Source organism: Pinus tabuliformis, chromosome Q (assembly GCF_031772625.1).
Source record: "Pinus tabuliformis cultivar Carrire ecotype Pingquan chromosome Q, CPIR1, whole genome shotgun sequence".
Taxonomy (NCBI): domain Eukaryota; kingdom Viridiplantae; phylum Streptophyta; class Pinopsida; order Pinales; family Pinaceae; genus Pinus; species Pinus tabuliformis.
Genome location: NC_142296.1, coordinates 1181569153 through 1181583032, shown reverse-complemented (window position 1 = coordinate 1181583032; position 13880 = coordinate 1181569153).

Sequence of the window (13880 nt, the reverse complement as noted above, 5' to 3'; positions counted from 1 at the left end):
CTCAATCATAATTGTTTCGTTGAATGGTTCTTTTGTAGCAAGTGAGATATACATGGTTCATTTCATGTTTGATAGTCTTATTCATGTATTGACTAAACATGTTAATAAATGAGCATGAGTTTCTACTGAGACTTGTGGTTTGGAAGATGAGTTCAAGACAAGGTTTCTAAGTACATAATTCTCTAATCTTAATGTATCTTTTACAATTCTTTGTATGTTTCCAGAGATATTGCTCTATTTTTGCTTAAATTATTTTTGAGTAGGTTTAATGATTAACTTTGAGTCTCCTATCACAACAATTTTCTTATAACTACTAGCATTAATTAACCTTAATCCCATATGTAGTGTTAGAGCCTTGGCTTGATTTTCAATTTCTTGTCCGAATTCCCAAAAGAATGTGTTTTTAAAATTTTCTTGAAGATCATATGCGACCCTGACCTTACCAACCCTTATTTTATCCATTTTAAGAGTAATAATTCGACTTATTAAAGCTATTATATGCTTATTATTATCTATCAATATATCTATCATTCCAACAAACAAAAACAAAACACACACACACACACACACATACACCAAATTATACACTTTATGGTTTTATTAGTCCTTGCCCTTCGAGCTGCAAGGACTATTAGTAACAGATTTAGTCCATGTACACAAACCAAAGTGTTTAACTTAAAGTCTTGACTTTGTATTTCTTCGATCCTCTTTTTTACATATTAATATTTAAATGGATTTTATTTGACCAATCATAAACTTTAAGGCTTTATTTAGCCCCATTTCGAGGCAAGGGACCATTTTTGTGGAATAAAATTAGGAAAACATATCATATATTTACACTAGATTAAGCCTACGTCGATTAATGCTAAACTCGAGGTCTAATATTAATCGATAACATTTCACGTTATTGCCTTTTTTTATAAAGGTAACTTTGTGTTTATTTTTCATGGTATAACTGTCATGTGTAGCCCAAACGATGCATTGTTGTGGTTGTTATCATGTTGGCCATTTGTTGTGGTTCTAACCACTACCAAAACAACCATATGCCCCTTTCTCATAGTCCCCACCTTATTCATTGCTTAATTATTCATTGTTTCTCACCACAACTAAAACAACACTATCTCCCCTCATGATAGATCCTACCTCGTTCACCTCTTAGCTATTAATCGTACAACCCATCACACCATATTACTTGTTAGATATGTTATCCTTCACGTCATCATGTAGATTCTTCCATTAGTAGATAAAATCAAAGCTCTATATGAAGAGGTGAAGGAACTCACCAGAACACTTCTCCTCAAGCATTCAACCCATAATTTCCTCTACTCCTCAATAAATAAACCAATTCTTTTGGGGGCACCTTCATGCCTACATGGTGAGCATTGATGACAATCTTGAGGTTAAGTAGGGGGGAATCTATTAAAAATAATACCTATTTTAGCTATGAAGATGTTCATAAATCCATGCTTTATCCTATTGAATGTATTTGCAAGTGGAGGACAACATACCATTAAGATTGATCCGTAAACTACTATTCCACTGGACAATTCGTCACAACAGATCTACCAAAATATATTTGAAAAATTTGAAATCGACACCATGAGGGTTAATATTTCCTTAGACTTATGGGTTTGTTAATTACTATGTTATGCTTATGCATGCAATCGAAAGAAAAAAATGGTTGCTCTTCTCTCTCTTTTTCTTAATGGAAATGGATGCAAGTACAAAGGAGTGAGACTTGTGGTCCATGAACTACTATAGTACACAAACCCTCTTTATTTTCTCTCTGTTTATCAACTCTTAGCAAATGGAACATAATGCACTTGAATAAAATAGAATCCATTTTCCTCCTCGTGGCTTGGTTATAACACAACCCAATAATTTACTAATGGTTAAGTTAGACTCCTTCAACTCTTAACTAGAGTTACAAAATCGACCTTTCTAGAGTCTTCTTCATCATGATCACATGTCTTGCCCTTTTTCCATGAATAATGGGGGTTGATGTGGCATCCTCTCAAATCATGGTGGTCAAAACTGGAAGGTAAACTTTTGGGTGGCATAACTTTTGCATATGGAATTCGATTGAGGTGAGTCTTGCGTTGTTGGAAAACTATTTATGCATATAGTAGTGCTATAGGGTGTGGTACTTAGGGGGAAAAGTTTTGAACGCACCCCTTCCCCCCACCAAATATTTCATTTAATGCCTCAAATGGATTCCCTAAGGTTTTAGACCCCAATTTTCCAAACTGGGGTTGGCCTATAAAAGTGGTCCTATGAAATGATTCCTCCATTTTTTTTCCACTTTAAAGCATGAATATAGATGTCAAATAATATAATGATCAAACATGGATCACACCTCCTTATATTGGGAGGGTTTTGTTCCCTGTAGGTCTTTTTGAATGAGGTGGGGAAATTTCCCCCCACCTTCTCTTAGATGTACCCTTCAACCTTGCTTGGAAGCTATCAACCCAATGTGCCAAAGGTCATGTTGACCTTGTCATGTAGTTTTGGGCTTCTTATGAAAAATTGTGTCCTCTGTAATATATACCTAAGAATTTGGTGCTAAATCCTCTATAGAAGGGAGGACATGTTCCTCTTCATAGAGTTTCAAATATTTCACATTCACCATTGAGTAAATGAGAATATATGGGGTTATACTAAGTCTATATTAGTTATTTCCCACCTCTCTATTCGAAGGGGGTATATCATAAAGCCTTGATTTTCTTACCAAGGCCCTGTAATCTCTTGTTGTTCAACTGCAACCATACTCTGTCTCCCACCTCAAATGATTTCTTTGCTTTGTGTTGATCATGCCTAGCCTTGTATTTTTTTTTTTGTGACTTGTGAAGTGTCTCTTATACCTGTAAATGGATTTGTTTAATATTTTCAACAATTTTTTCTACCCTTCAGGCATCCCTTGCAAGATCCTCCCTCACTCCTCCTTGATGCCCATGTCTAGTATCCAAAGGTGAAGGTGGAAAATATCCAAAACAAGTTTCAAATGGGGAGTTACGAGTACAAGTGTGGATTACTCTATTATAAGAGTGTTGTATATACACCATATATTCATCCCAAGTCTTGAAATTGTTTTCATTGTAATCCCTTAAAAATTGTATCAAAGTAATATTGACTACTTTTGTTTGTCCATCTATCTATGGATGGAATGTTGTTGACCTCTTCAACTTCATGTCCATCTTCTCCTACTATATAGTCCAAAATGCACTGAGAAAATTGTGTCCTGGTATGAAACAATGCTCCTTGGTATCCCAAAGCTTCACTTGTACCTGCCCAAAGAACAAGTTCATTGCTTCTTGCCCACTAATGGAATTTTTACAGGGCATTACAACACACATCATGATGAACCTGCCCATTACCGAGAACAAGTAGTCATGTCCCTTCCTAGTTGTTGGTAAACCACCCACAAAGTCCATGAAAATTCTTTCCCAAGGATGAGTGGGTACAGGTTGGGGATGATATAGACCTTGTTTCATGCTACTAGGCTTGTTGGTACAAAAAAAACATGCATCCTCTTATGAATCTAGCTATCTCTCCTTACATCCTGCGCCAATATACATACCATTGCAAGTTGGTGATTGCCTTCCCTACACCAAAATTCCTTACAACCTTGGAGGTGTGAGCCTCTCAAATCAACAACAATTTCTCACCTTTGGGAACATATAACTTATCTAACCCATAGAATGGCCCATTATGGAGATGGTAGCCAACTATGTTGTCGCCATCATGCACATGAATATGGCTTTACAATTGTTGAAACACTTCCTTGAGGTCCTCATCTTCTATGTATGCATCATGGGTGAAAGGATCCACGTGCATAAGAGTTCCCGAAGTTTTGATCTTCAATGTGGGTGACCTTGAAAACATGTGAACCAACTTATTTATGTTTCGCTTTTGGTACTTGATCACTAAATGAAACTCTTGTGCTACACTTCTGGTACTTGATACCTAGTCTGTTATACCTTAATCTGGGCCTATAGTTACCTCTGTGGCTGGCGATCTTTGTGGATTATTGTATCCCTTCCCGTTAGATAGTGTTTCCACTTATTCATAGCTTACACTAGGGCATATAGCTCCTTGTTGTAGGTAGGGTAGTTGAGAACCATCCCATGAAATACTTCAAAATGGTATCATACATGCCTTCCTCCTTGCATCAAGATCACTCCCATAGCATACCCACTCACATTTGTCTCCACTTTAAAGGGTTGTTGCAAGTTTGCTAATGCCAAAACCAATGCTTTCCTGGTCTTCTTCTTAACTCCTCAAAGGACCTCTACTAAACTTTTCCCCACTCGAAGTTCTTGCCACTCATTGTTATGGCATGGAGAAGTGTTGCTACTATTGAAAATGAGTATATGAATTTCCTCAAGTACTATGTTGCCCTAAAGAAACTCCTAACCTGAAAAAGAACTAATATGCATCAACCATTTCATGATGGCCTCAATATTGGTAGGATTTATCTTTAGCTTTCCTCCACTTATCTCATACCCCAAACACACCAAAGATTGTTGTGAAAAATCACACTTCTTGAGAATTTCTAGCTATTGGTGCTTCTTCAATATCTCTAACACCTGTGTCAAATGGGAGATGTGCTCCTCCAAGATAACACTCTATACTAGTCTATCATTTTAATAAACAATAACAAATGAATTTATAAAAGCGCACGATATATCATTCATCAACCTTGTAAACATAGTTGGTTCATTGCACAAGCTAAACAACATGACTAGCCACTCGTACAAACCTTTCTTGATTTTGATGGCAATCTTCTAGGTATCTTCTTCTTTGACCCGAACCTAGTGATATCCTAACATTAAGTTTAGCTTGGAGAAGGTTTTGACATGTTGCAATTGTTCTAATAGATCATCTATCCTAGGTGGGGGGTGCATGTTCTTGAGTATAATTTTCTTTAACACCTTGTAATTAATGCACATCCACTAACTCCCATTCTTCTTAGGCATAATTATAATGGATGATCCACATAATTGGTCGAATAACACTTTTTTCCAACAGCTACTACAATTGCTTTTTCACCTCATTTTCCTCTTTAATGGACTGCATATATAGCTCAATCTTTGGCAATAGAGAGTCCAACAACATCTTTATCTTGTGCTCCACTTCCCTCCTTGGTGGTAGGCCTTTAGGCTCTTGGAACACAACGTTGTGCACCTATAAAAACTCTTCCAGTTGATGTTTCTATTCATTAGTACACCCTTTCTGGGATGAATTAGCTCTCATGGTCTCTTCTATAGACTGATTTTCTCTTAAAAATAACAAAAAATATTTCTTGCTGGGGCTAATCAAGTTTTTGGCTTGGTTGGTTCTTACTAGCAGGATCTTCGACTTGCCCTTGTGCACATTGATGATTAAGAATTTCTTGTACTTGATGAGGTAGTATTGGTTGGATATCCTCATGGAGATCACATCCTACATGTACATATAGGGACTCCTAAACACAACACCACATATAACTAGTGGAACTACATCCAATTCCACTTCATCATTTAATTCAACATTGGAAACAAATTTGATTATGCACCATTTGGTTACATTTATCTCTACCTCATTTTTGACCCATCCCAATAGATATGGGCTATGATGGTCATGAGTCTCCAGTCTCAATTTCTTGGCCAGATTTGCTGCTCTGATATTTACTTTGATCCTGAGTCGAATAGAGCATTAATTTGCACTTCTTTATCTATAACTTTATATGGAAGAGTTTTTTCAATTCCTTCTCTTCATATTGTTGAAGGCTACTCAGATTCACCCCATATACACTAATGGACAAATAATCTTCTCATCCATGTCTGAGTTTCTCTCCACCTACTTGCTCGAATCTATGGACATGGCATTTTTCTTCTTAGTATCTTTCTTTTGGTTCTTCCAGTTGACCTCTAGATGCAACTTCCAACACTTCTCCTCTTTATGACCATCAATGTTACAATGGTTGCAATGGTTTTTAGGATCTTTACACTGGTGTGTTGTGGTTGTTGTCTTTTTTTTTAACGCTTTCTAATTCTTCCCCTTATTGGAAGCTTCTGTGTGTTCCTTCTTCTTTGACCCACTTGAATTCCCTTTCTTTTGGCCTATGTTCTCTGAGTATTGTGTATGTATACAAGACTCGTCTATCTTGTTGGGTTTAAACAACATAAATTATTTTGTAGATGGCTATGTAGACCCTCATATACTTGAGTAGTACATTTGGTTCTTTGGGAAGATACCAAACATTATGGCCATCTTTCTAAATTATGTGGTGTACTCTTGTACACTCTACCGCCACATATGCTTGAAGAAATGGAAGCATATCCATTGGTCCTCTACATACTTGATAAGGTAAACTATGAATTTATGAGAGATTTGAAATCCTCCCATTTGGTCACTCGAGGATTTTCGTCCAAACTCAGGATTTCCATGTGGATTTCCCACCATGTCAAAGCACATATTTGTAATTTCAGTCAAGCAAACAAAATTTTATATTATTCTTCTATGGGGTGAACACTAAAATAAACCCCTAACTGTTACAACTAGTGATTTAACTTCAAAGCATCCATCTAACCTTGATATGGCTTGGTGTTTACCTTCACTTCCATTTTCAATAGGTACTGTGAATGATTCATGACACTCAAATTAGGATGTTCCTTTTCAGGTTCTTTCATAGATTACCTCTCTTGTTCTTCATGATCCCTTGTTTTCCCCTCTGATTTGAATTCTAAGTTGGAACTTCCATCTTCTTCGATTCCCAACTTGTTTGCCAAAGCCACCATAATGAGATTCAACTTACAGATGGGATCTGCAACCTATTCTTCCAACCATGGGAACCTCTCCTCTGTTGGATCTTGAGGGATATTAATAGATTCATTTGCTATGGTTGGATTTTTTTACTTTCTACTAAAGCAATTTGGATCCCCTACAACTTCCCAAAAGATACCCAAGACACCTTCTTTGATATCAATATGATTCATAAACTGCCATGGATATTCCATTAGACAGTTCATCACAACATATCTACTAAAATATATTTGAAAAATCCAAAATCTACACCATGAGGGTTAATATTTCCTTAGATTTTAGGGTTCGTTAATTATTGTGTTATGCTTATGCACACAATAGGTAAAATATGTAAAATAGATAATAGTGAAATAAAACACACAAACCACAATGACAACAATATATGATATGGGAAACCCTCACAGAAGAAAACCCAATCGGAAGGTGAGGTTGATTTTCTCTCTCTTTCCCTAAATGAAAATGGATGCAAACACAAAGGAGTGAGACATGTGTCCCATGGGCTACTACAATACACAAATCATCTCTATTTTCTCTCTTTGTCTCCACTCTCACTACTTTGTTCATCTATGGAACAAAATGTACTCAAATAGAATGGGACCATTTTTCCTCCTAGTGACCTTGCTATAACACAACTAGATAACCTACTTTTGGTTAAATTTAACTCCTTCAACTCTTAACTACAGTTATAATATTAACTCTTCTAGTGTATTCTTCATCATTCTCACGTGGCTAGTCCCTTTTCCATGAATAATGGGGGTTGACATGGCATCCTCTTGAATTATGGTGGCCAAAACAAGAAGGTTAAGGTTAACTTACAGGTGGCATAAATTTTGCATATGGACTTTGTTTGAGATGATTTTTATGCCTTTGGAAAGGTATGTGTGTGTAAAATAATGGTAAGGGGTGCATACTTATGCAAAAAAGTGTGACCCCTTCCACCCCCCTCCCCCCCCCAAAAAAAAAAAAAAAAAAAATTCCATTTAATGCCTAAAATTGCTTCCAAATTTTTTCAGGCTCTAATTTGCCAAACTAGGACTCGCTAGCAAAAATGGTTCTGTGAATTGATTCCTCTACTTTTTCCACTCGAAAAGCATCAATATAGATTAATAATATAGTGATCCAATCCAGATCATACCTCCCCATATTCATATTTTTTTGGTGCTAAAAAAATTCTACCGAATGAGGTGAGGAAATTTTCATCCACCTTCTCTTAGGTGTACCATTTAGCCTTTCTTGGAGTCTTTCCTTTCAACCAAATATACCAAAGGTCACGCTCCCCATGTCTTATAGTTATATTCCTCTTCTACATAACTATATTCTCTGTCAACTCTACTTGATCATCTGGTTCCAAGTCCTCTATAAATGCGAGGACATGTTCCCCTTCCTGATACAACATGGAAGGCTTATAGAGTTTCAAATTTTCTACATTCATCACTAAGTAAATAAACTTGTATGGGGGTAGAATGAGTCTATAGGTGTTATGTACCACCTTCTCCAATACCTTAAAGGAACCATATCATAGAGCCTCCATTTTCTTACCAGGACCATGTAGCCTCTCCTTGTTCATCAACAACCATACTTTGTCTCACACCTTGAATGCTTTCTCTATTTTGTGTTGATCATGATTGGTCCGTATTTTTCCTGTGACTCTTGTAGTGTCTCTTATACCTATAGGTGGATTTTTCTGATCTTCTCAACAATTTTTTCTACCCTTTATGCATCCCCTGTAAGATCCTCCCTCACTCATTGTTTCCCATATACAATATCTAAAGGTGAAGGTGGAAAATATCCAAAACAAGTTCCAAATGTAGACTTACAAATACAAGTGTGGATTGACATAAGAGTTCCATATATATACCAAAATTTCATCCCAATTCTTCAAATGCTTCTAATTATAGCCCCTTAAAATTTGTATTAAAGTCCTTTTGACTACTTCTATTTACTCGTATGTCTATGGATGGAAGGTTGTAAAAATCTTCAACTTCATGTCCATATTCCACCACAATTTAGTCCAAAATTCATTTAGAATTAATGTGTCCTTGTCTAAAATGATGCTTCTTGTCATCCCAAAGTGCACCTAGACTTGTGCAAAGAAAGAACAATTTTGTTGCTTGTTGTTTATTGATGGTATTTTATAGGGAATTAGAACACACATCTTGTTGAACCTATGAACTACCACAAATATAGTCATGTTCCTTATTGATTTTTGGTAAACCTCCCAAAAATTCCATGGAAATGATTTTCCAAGGACGAGTGGGTAGATACGAGGGATGATATCGACCCTATTTGCTATTACTATGCTTACTGGTACAACAAAGCATGTATCCTCTTATGAACCTAACTACATCTTCTTGCATCCTTGACCAATACACATACCTTTGGAAGTTGGCCATTATCTTCCCTATAGTGAAATTCCCTACAACCTTGGAAGTGTGAGCCTCCCCGATCATCTGTAATTAATCACCTTTAGGAGCACATAACTTATCTAACTTGTAGTGTAAACCATTGTGGAGATGGTAATCAGTTGTGTTGTCACCATCGTGCACATGATTTTGGCTCTATGACTACTAAAGCACCTCCTTGAAGTCCTCATCCTCTATGTATGCCTTTCTATGCATCATGTGTGAAAGGTTCCATGCACATAAGAGCTACAAAAGTTGTGATCTTTGATGCGGGTGGCCTTGAAAACATGTCAACCAACTTGTTTGTATTTCCCTTCTTGTACTTGATCATTAAATGGAACTATTGTAAAATCCCCATATGCTTATAATAACTAGTTTGTTGTAGCTTATTTTGGGTCTGTAGGTACTATAGTGATTGGTGATTTGTGTGGATTACTGTGTCCTTTCTTATTTGGTAGTGTTTTCACTTCTTCACAGATTACACCAAGTCATAGAGCTCCTTGTCCTAGGTAGGGTAGTTTAGAATCACCCCATGAAATACTTTAGAATGGTAGCATGCAAAGCCTTCCTCCTTGCATCAAGACCACTCCTATAACATACACACACATCTATCTCCATTTCGAGGAGATGCTACAAGTTCGTAATTCTAGAACTGATGCTTGAATAATATTCTCCTTTAACTCCTTAAGGAACCTCTTTTGACTCTTTTCTCACTGGAAACTCTTACCCCTCACTGTTATGGAATGGATTGTTGTTGCTACTTCTAAAAATTAGGCTATGAATTTCCTCAGGTATTGTGCTACCCCAATGTAACTCTTGATCCTAGAAACGTTAGTAGGCACTAACACTTTCATGATGGCATTGATATTGGTAGGATATATCTTCAATGCTCCTCTCAAATTATGGTGGTAAATTTTGATAGGTCAACTTTTAGGAGGCATAATTCTCTCATATGAGCTTCAATTGAGGTGATTATTGTGCCTTTACAAGGTATCAATGTGTATATTATGGAATCTAGGTCCATATGAAGGTTGATATCGCAAAAAGTGGTCATTTAAGGCCTCAAAATGTCTCTTGGAGTTTTTCACCTGAAATTTCCCAAACGGGACTACCGATAAAAATGACCATGGAAGCTAATTCCTCCAAATTTTCCACTCTAGATACATCTAGATGGATGAGAAACAATATATTGATCCAATTCAAATCAAGAAACGAGAAAAATAAGCTCAAAATGGGGATTATTTGGAAAATGGGGGTACACAACATCATGCTATACCTTAATCCTTATTTGTTAATGGTGATGGAGACATGTTACATCACCATTAATCAACATGTGTCATGGCACCACCATCATTTGATTTCAAGTCATGGATTGAGATATGAAAGGACTTCTCCCCCTACTCCATACATGGTTGAGTTAATTCACAATCAACATCTCTAACCATTTTGTGTAGTTTATCAAGGGAAAGGATTGGGATAATTGAGGCTTGAGTGAATGGATGAAGTGACATAGCTTGGCGGAGGACTACTTAAAGTTGGATATTTAACATGGTAAGGACATCACTCTAGCTCTAGTTTGTGTATTAGAGTTCCTATATAACAAATAAAATCTCAGTGGATGTTTAGCATATTATCATCTCTTTATTTTGACATTGTAAAATTTGATTGGTGTTTGGTTTATTGATTTTTATGCATCATTGATTACTACTCTACGATTATTATCCTAGAGTTATTGGTTATGGGGTTCTTGGGTTGTGGATATTTGGTATTAGTCTCCTCGCAACTAAAGGGTCAATTCTGGCATAGTGGGTTAGAATCTTTCATATTCTGGAAATTGGATTTCTCTCCCCTTCACAAGCCAATTTTCTCTAAGTGACAATGTTTGTCCATAAAAAAAACTCAAGCACTTGTTTGGGACTAGCATCATGGTATTGCTTCATGGGATTTTGATTCTAAATCCTTGGACCATTGAGGAGCTTAATAATTTTGTAGGATCCTACGAAGGCTAGAGGAATCCATTCAAATTGACAAAGCCTCACTCTTTTCTGTAACCACTAAATTCCATGAGAATAAGCATAAATGCAACTCTTCGAATTCAATGATCATGAATACTCTGGTTCAACACAAGCAACAAATTGATGTTTTTGAGGAAGAATGCTCCAAGTTAAGAAACATGGCCCATAAACATGGTAAAAGATCCAAATTTGCTACCTTCAACCATGAGATGTTAGTGAATTTAGACCAATAATATCTTAGGAAGGAATATTTTGTCTATAAAAATGATGGAGCACATGGATCTGGGGAATTGAGACTCTCATTTCCCCATCATTGGACATGAAGAAGCCAATAATGATCATGTTTTTCATAATCTTTATGGATTGTAAATTGATTAGAATTTTAGGTGTCTTCTTAAGGATCTGCGCCTACATGAAATTTTGGAATGTTATAATTGCAATTGCATGTAAACCTTTGTTCTTAGAATAATTTTCCTACCTAGTATACTAGATCAATCTTGCCAACAATCCCTATTCACTCTTTGTTGCATCCTTTTATGATACAAAATTCTTCAGTTCCGATTAAAAAAAAATAATTTAATTCTAGTTAACAAAGTAACTAGTTATATTAGATGGAGAAAAAACACAGGTAAAATTACAAAATTTGGTGATATTTTTAGTTTAGCCACACATTCAAGCAATCTGAACATGGAAAAATCAACCTAGTTCTACTACATTGTGATTTCCACTAATAAAGTGATAACATAATTAAAAAACTAGTGCCAATTCAACTTGATACAATTATTCAAATAGTCATAAATGAAACTTTTACTAGTTCTTAAACATGCCACGCAAGAATGTTAGGATGTTACTATGACTAAAATGTGATGGTGAAAAGACCCTTAATACACACTAAATTTCTCTAATTGACAAGAGGATGAACTCTAAATTCACCATCCCACTTAAGTGGACAATTTGTACGTTTGAAAATCTAGTAGATCTCATCAGGTTCTTCGTGTTCTATTATGTATTATGAGTGATGTTTTCTCACAACTTGAATCTTAAACGATGTATTTAGTTATCACAAATAAAAGACAATTGCTTTAAATCTTCTTTGGAAATTGGCATTATGGATTGTTTTTAAAGGTTGGTGTACACAAGTTTATCATCATCAATGTCAACTTGTGCACAAGAACTCTCCTAAAGTTTCTTAAGGCCAACTTTAGGGGTGATGAGATACATTTAGAAATATAAGCCCATATGTTTGAGGATTTCATGAGTGAAAGGTTGTAAATATTAATGTTATTTACAAAACTTGAATGCAATGTCAAAATTCATGCACATTTTCCAATACCTTTGTTGGACATTGACCAACCACATGGAAATCTATCCAAGAGTGTTGCACGTTAGAGATTCACTACCCAACATTGAATACATCCATACAATCTATGAAACTTTGTCTTGCTAGCTTAACCTTTCCATCTGCATTGGAACATTGATCTATAAGGAAAGCATAAAAACTACACAACTTCGAGGCGTCTTCAATGACCTTTATCAATTGCCAATATGTGTATGTACATCATTTAATTAGAGAATATTAACTAAATGGAATGATTCAGTAACAATTATTAAGGAACTAACATCTAACCCATTTAAAACACAAACCTTATTTAGGTTTTTCCTTGGATAGTGGAAATGAAAATAACCCATTCAATGTTGTTACCAAGGTTGTTCATTATGCACTATAAGCAAGGAGACCCCTGTAGCTAACTCTCATATTTACTTGGTCTGGCCCCAATATTTTGAGCGATTCCATTACTATCAAGTTGGTTATATAATGCGTGAGCTCTAAGAGAAAGAAAATAGGTAATGTTCCCCCACCATTCCTCACATTAGTAAGTACTTATGCATGGCCCTCACAATTGTAGAGGCATAAAGGCCTCTCTTGATTGGGATAGCTCAGATGCTCTAAAGGATGTATACCATCAAGTTTGTTATGTAGTGCATGAGCACCACTAGTGACAACATAGCTAGCTCATGTCCACCGTTTTTTAGAATGATAAGTACTTACATCTAGTCCTTTCATTTCATAGGTAGAGAGACCACTAAATTATGTGTAGGGGGTCAATGATGGATAGTAATGAATGCAAGTGGACCCAAAATCTATGGTTAAAGAAAGATAAGGACCAACCCTTGAGGATATAGATGATTCATCTCATAATATTGCCCTATTATATGTTTCGTAATATAATATTATGTGCTTACTATTGAATCATTTTACATACGGTTAGCCTTGCCCATGCTAACCTATTATTTATCATTATTAAGTACTTGTACTTAGCCCTTGCCATCTCGAAGGTAGAAAGAAGCCTCTCAAACATGTGGTGGGAAGAATGATAAATAAAAATTGATCATAATAAATCCAAAACTTGTGATTCAAGATCAAGAGACAACCCTTAACAATAATGATGATTCCACTCTCAGTATTACAATATAATATTTTGTATCAGTGAAAAAATCATTTAGGTCTGTTTTTTTTTCACTTTATTTGTGCCTAGAAAAATGGTATCATCGAACATTGTTGATAAAATTAAACTTATTAATGTGTTGTTTGAATTCAAGGGTTTACTATTAAAACGTGTTGTTTCAACTCAAGGTGTCACATTGGTCATGGTCTTTC